Here is a 6,920-nt window from a genome sequence, read left to right on the forward strand (position 1 = left end):
TAAAAATAAATTCCAGATAAATTGAAGATTTAAAGTTACTCTAAAAATACTAAAAGAGAGAATGAGAAAGTATTTTATAATTTCAGAGTGAAGAAAAGTAACTTTTAAAAAAGTTATCATTATTCATACATAATATGGTTATATATATAGAAAATCTAAAATAATCTACAGATAATTTACTAGAATTGAAAAGTGAGTTTAGGAAGGTCACTGGATATTGAGCCAATGAACAAATCAATTGTATTTTCTATATGTTAAAAACAGGAATGAAATTTTATAAAAAGATAACATTTAGAAATTAAAAATACTTAGGAATAAATTCACATACACACAAATCTGCAAGATCTCTACATAGAAAACCATAAACTTTATTGAGAGAAATTGAAGAGCTAAGTGAAGGGAAGGCTTTACTATGTTCATGGATTGGAAGACTCAATGATTTTAAAGTTGTGAATTTTCCCCTTATTGTCTGTAGATTCAATGCAATTCCAATCCCAAGAAGACATTGGTTTTATTTATATAAACTCTATAAGCTGATCCTAAAATTTATAGAGATGTGAAAAGGACCAATAACGGCCAAGACATTTTTGAAAAAGCACAAGATGGAAGTAATTGCTCTGGCGGATAGCAAGACTTTTTATAAAGCTACAATAATTAAGCCAGTATGTTAGTGGTGCTAGGAAAGAAAATAGACCAATACGGGATGCTTGGGTGGCTCAGTTGGTTGGACAGCTGCCTTCGGCTTGGGTCATGATCCCAGCGTTCTGGGATCGAGTCCCACATCGGGCTCCTTGCTTGGCGGGGAGCCTGCTTCTCCCTCTGCCTCTGCCTGCCACTCTGTCTGCCTGTGCTCTCTCACTCTCTCTCCCTCTGACAAATAAATAAGATCTTAAAAAAAAAAAAGAAAAGAAAATAGACCAATAGAATAGAACACAAAACCCAGAAAGGACCTGCCAAATAAACACCTGATTTATAACAAAGGTGGTACTTCAAAACAGTGGGAAAAGGACAGTGTTTCAATAATTGGTGGGTTGGGTCATTAGATATCCATATGCAAAAAAAGGAAAAGCAATACACAAAACTATAAAGAAAAGCAAGAAGTTATCAGTATGAAAATTCAGGATTGTGGTTACATCTTGATGTGTGGAAGGGAGTGTAAAGAGCCTTTGGGGATGCTAGCAGTGTTCTATTTTGTTGATACTGGTGGTGATTACATGCATGTTTGCTTTGTGATCATTCTTTGAGTTATACATTTTGTTTTGCAGACAATTCTGTACATGTTTGTATTTCACAATTTGTAAGAATGTTTAAAAAAAAAACCCTCTCTCTAAAGGGAAAGCAAATGTGGCAAAATGCCAACAGTCACAGCAACTAGGTGAAGGGTGTATGGGTATGGTACTATTCTTCCAATTTTTCTATAGGGTTGAACATTTAAAAACAGTTGGAGGAAAAAAAATAAAAGTAAAAACAGTTGGATGAAAAATCTCTTTTGACTTAAGTTCCCCTGTGGCCACTGTCCCATTTTATTCTCTTACATAATGACAAAACTCCTTGGAAGTATCAAGAGTTTGGGTCTCCAGTCCCCTGCCTCCAACCTTCTCCTGAACATACTCCTACAGGGTTTTGCTTCTACGACAGCAATGAAACTGCTGTTCTCAAGGTTACCAATATGCTCCCCGTCGCTAAATCCAACAACCACATCTCAGTCCTCCTCTTTATATGCTGTCTCCAGCATTTTACGCCATTTTAAAACAGATTTTATTTATTTATTTGAGAAAGAGAGATCACAAGTAGGCAGAGAGGCAGACAGAGAGAGAGAGGGATGCAGGCTCCCTGCTGAGCAGAGAGCCCGATGCGGGACTCGATCCCAGGACCCTGGGATCATGACCTGAGCCAAAGGCAGGGGCTTAACCCACTGAGCCACCCAGGTGCCCCCATTTTACGCCATTGATGTCTCTCTTCCATGAAACATTTTCCAGCTTCCGGAACACTTGCCTGACTTCTCTTTTACTATTCCACATGCTTCTCGTCATTCTCCTTTCCTTCCCTCTTCATTTTCCCTGACTTCTAAATATTGCAGTGCTTTGCTCATGGACAGCATAGAGACACTTCAAATCTTTAGTTTGGTGTAATATTTTTTTCAGGGGCACCTAGGTGGTTCAGTCCTTTAAGTGTCTGACTTCAGCTCAGGTCATGATCTTGGGGTCAATGAGCTCGATGTTCGGCAGGGTGTCTGCTTGTCCCTCTCCCTCTGCTCCTCCAAGTGCCCCATCCCACCACCCTTGCACTCTCTCACTCATATAAATAAATAAAATCTTTTTTAAAAGTGTAATTTTTTTAAAGTGAGGACTTGTCTGGCCACTAAATCTAAAATTACAACCCTATACTTTTTTTTTTTTTTTTGGTAATTTTATTTTATTTTTTCAGTGTTCCAAGATTCATTGTTTATGCACCACACCCAGTGCTCCATGCAATACGTGCCCTCCTTAATACCCACCACCAGGATCATCCAACACTCCCCTCCCCACCCCTCCAAAACCCTCAGTTTGTTTCTCAGAGTCCACAGTCTCTCATGGTTGGTCTCCCCCTCTGATTTCCCCTAACTCACTTCTCCTCTCCATCTCCCAATGTCCTACGTGCTATTCCTTATGCTCCACAAGTAAGTGAAACCATATGATAATTGACTCTGTCTGCTTGACTGACTTCGCTCAGCATAATCTCTTCCAGTCCCGTCCATGTTGATACAAAAGTTGGGTATTCATCATTTCTTATGGAGTATATATACAATGGAGTATTATGCAACCCTATACTTCTTAATTCCTTTTCTTAGTTTGTTAAAATATTCTCCCTGGAGTGCCAGATTGGCTCAGTCTGTCGAGCCTCAGACTCTTACTCTTGGGATTGTGACTTCAAGCTCCATGCTGGGTGTAGAGATTACTTAAATAAAATATTTAAGGAGTGCCTAAGTGGCTCAGTCAATTAAGCGTATGACTTTCGGTTTCAGCTTGGGTCATGATCTCAGGGTTATGAGATTGAGCCCTGCATCAGGCTTGGTGCTGGTCATGAAACCTACTTAAGGTTCTCTCTCTTCCCTCCCTCTGTCCCTTCCCCCCCCCGACACACACTCATGTGCAAGTGCTCTCTCTCTCTCTCTCAAATAAGAGAAACAAATCTTTAAAAAAAGAAGTAAGATCTTTTAAATAAAATAGTCTTTCTAGCACTATCTAAAAATGCTCTTTTACTTGTTTATTTTATTTACTGCCTGCCTTCTGCTCTATAATGTAATTTCCAAAAGTTACTTTCAGTATAGGTGAAACTAATGCAAAATGGTGTGTCAACTACTTAAAAAAACAAAGTTACTTCCGATGTTATTGCTGCATGTCCAGAGCCTAGAACAGTGCCTGGTATACATTAGGCATTCAATCAGCGTTTACTGAACATTTAATGAATTGAACTTAAAGTAAAATCCATAGTCCTAGCTTATAAAACCCTGATTAATTTGTCATCTGCCAGCCTCTCCCCTCTTATTCGTACCCCTTTAATTTCTCTACACATGCCAAGCCCTAGTGTTCCCTCTGCTGAGAAAGTTTTTCCTGGCTACTCACAAAACTGGCATCTCAGGGCTCAATTTAAATACTCCCTCTTCAGAAAGTCTCTGGCCACTCTTCACCTTCCATTCTATGCAATTACTCTTTTATATAATTCCCTGTTTAGTTCCTTCATAGGACTCATCTATCACAATTTTCTGGTTCATTTATTTGATGACTTTGTTGTTGTCATTTGTCTACCCTGGTAGAATGTAAGCTTCATGGGGGTAGGGATCCAGTCTGGTTTTCATTGATACATCCCCCAATTCTAGCACAGGTTTGGTACATAGTTGGTGGTCAATAAATGTCTAGTGAGTAAATGAATAAGCAATTAAGTAAATAAATGAAGAAAATAACTTTCTCAGTGTTTAAAGCAGGGTTCAAATAGATACAAAGAAGCTGGGCCATCACTATTCAGAGGACAATGGAAATTTGTCCTGATGCATCAAGAGTCCAAGAAGGACATACTCAGCATTTTTTTAGAGTCAGCTTCCCTACAAGATCCTTTTTCCCTCTGAATAGTCTGACCAGTTACTAAAGGATAAAGAGCAAATGTTAAAACAGTCCACCTGCATCGCCGTTTGATGTACCAATCAGAGATGGATTGAAATACTTGGTTATGGATCGTTAAGGAATGACCAGCCTTTGAGGAACAGGAGTTTGTGCTGGAGACAATGATGGCTGTGTGGGAAGAGGAGTGGGAGGGGGGCTTCCTGGTGGAGGGCAAAGTACACTGTGTGTCCCACCCACTTCTCCACTTATTTTATTATTATTATTACATGTTTGAGAGCAGGTTTTACAGCAAATTAAGATCAGCCTTAAAGGGAAAAAGAAACTGCAAAGAAAAATGCAACTTGGAATGGAGAAGTTACAGGGACAGAAAGCCCATCAATTTCATGAGAAGGAGGAGCCACTAAGGGCCAGACACTTCATTTACCTGACACCACTGAATCCTCATTATAATTCTTCATGGTAAGTATTTAGCTGCCACTGAGCAGATGAAGAAAAGGAGGTCTAGAGATATGAAGAATTTGTTCAAGTTTAAACATAAAGTAAGCAGCACCTTGCTTTAAACCTCCATTCCTCTGATGTCAAGCTTGTGCATTTCTCACCGTATTTGGCAGTGTGCCTCCTCTTCCTCCAAATGAACAGTCCTGGACCCTCAGAACTGTGATGCCTGAGAAGACTGCCCGAGAATTCCTTTTGTAGTGCTAATTCATGATAGAATTCTCTCCTTTTCCAATGACTAGGATAATGCCTACTACATTGCTGGCTCATCAGCAATTTTATTACAAAGTAAATAAACGAATAAAAGAATGAACAAAGGAGATGTCTTGGACAATATGGCTTCCTTTGTAAATCACATGTTGAGAATAAAAACAGTTGTGTGTGTGTGTGTGTGTGGGGGGGGGGGTTCTTCTTTCCCACTACAGCTCTCCAGAGAAAGGATAGCTCTTTAAATACTGTATAAAAGGGAGCACCTGGGTGACTCAGTGGTTGGGTGCCTTTGGTTCAAGTCATGATCCTGGAGTCCCTGGATATGTCCCTCGACAGGCTGCCTGCTCAGTGGGGAGTCTGCTTCTCCCACTGGCCCTCTCCCTTCTCATGCTTGCTCACTCTCTTATTCTCATACTCTCTTAAATAAATAAATAAAATCTTAAAAAATAAATAAATACCATACGAAAGACATGGCCAAAAAAACCCAAACCAATCCAAAACAAAACTGCAGTCAGTTTAGCATTGTGCTTCCTCTACTCTGATCTGGGAAATACTCTGGTTGTAAAACCTGTGAGATTATCTTCTAATGGCGTCGTAGATGTTCATAGCAATAGCTAGTATTTATTGAGCATATACTATGTGTTAGGCACTGTGCTAAGCCTTTTTCATGTTTCACTTTAATCCTAAAAAGACTGAGAAGGAGAAAATTTATTATCTCTCTTCACAGGTAAGAGAAGGGAGGTTTTGGCTTGACTATAAAAACTAATTGTCAATTTGTGAGGCAAATACCGTAAAGTCCCTACTTTTTGCTCTCCTTTTTCTCCCTCTCTTCCCTTATTTTTAAAAATAACTTTTAAAAAGATTTTATTTACTTGACAGAGAGAGAGAGAGCACAAGCAGGCAGAGAGAGACAGGGAAGCAGGCTACCCGCTAAGCAGAGCCCGATGCCGGGCTCGATCCCAGGACCCTGAGACCATGATCCGAGCTGAAGGCAGAGGCTTAAACCACTGAGTCACCCAGGCGCCCCACCCTCTCTTCCCTTCTTAAGATATAAAAGTATAATGAGTTTCTGTAGAGAAACTGAATTGTTTGAAAATAGAGGCATAAGGAAAAGATTTATTCAGTTGAAAGACTCAAGACCTTGAATTTGCTCCAATGAATGTACTATGAGGATGGTATGACAGGGTTACTCTAAAAAATGCAATGTTTTTATAGAAGATAATCCATCAAATTTGATACCAAAGGTCCTGGATTTGGGTTTCAACTTCATGACTGGCTGGGGGTCTTTGGTTGCCAGTAACATTGAAGAGCCTCAGTATTCTCACTCATAGCAAATAGGATAATAAAAATCACTCATAGCAAATAGGATAATAAAAATCCTTTCCTCTTGGGCTTGTACAAAAGGTCAAAAAAAGGAATGTGATTTGGATGGAGTGAATCCTCTATAAATGTTGACTGTTCTTCTCCTGCTTGGAGATGAACTGGACTTTCCAGAACTTTCAAAGATCCGGGTCCACCATGAAGCCGCAATTAGAGTCCTTGCTAGACCTGGTGAGAGTGAGCTTGGATCCAGGATTGCACACAACAGTGCTAATAATATCAGGAGCTGTTTCTTTAGTTTTTCTTTCTAATGCAAGTGTTTGTTTACAGCAAAAAAGAAATGAAGGCAGGTAGGTCTCTGAGGCTTCAGGACTTGGGTTCCAAGTAGGGTACTGTATTTGGAGCACTAAGAAGCAAAGTAAAGGAGTGCCTGCTTGGCTTAGTTGGTAGAGAATGTGACTCAATTTCAAGGTTGTGAGTTCAAAGCCCACGTTGGGCATAGAGCTTACATTAAAAATAAATCAATAAATCAATAAATAAATGGCATACATTTATTTAAAAAAGCAGCAGGGTTGAAGAAGGCATTCTGAACATGTTACACTTCTCCATTTCTTTTTGTCTTCTCTAATGTCTGTGAACAAAGTTTCATTCTTCTCTTTAGAGATAGACACATCTTTTGTAAGATTATTCCTGGGCTCTTGGTATTTTTAATGCTTAATTGTTAAGTCGTCTACTTCAGATATTTTAAAAATTATTTGTGGTATGTATAAGTTCAATTTATTGCATCCAATAAAC

The sequence above is a fragment of the Mustela lutreola genome, chromosome 1 (genome assembly GCF_030435805.1).
Source record: "Mustela lutreola isolate mMusLut2 chromosome 1, mMusLut2.pri, whole genome shotgun sequence".
In the NCBI taxonomy this organism is placed as follows: domain Eukaryota; kingdom Metazoa; phylum Chordata; class Mammalia; order Carnivora; family Mustelidae; genus Mustela; species Mustela lutreola.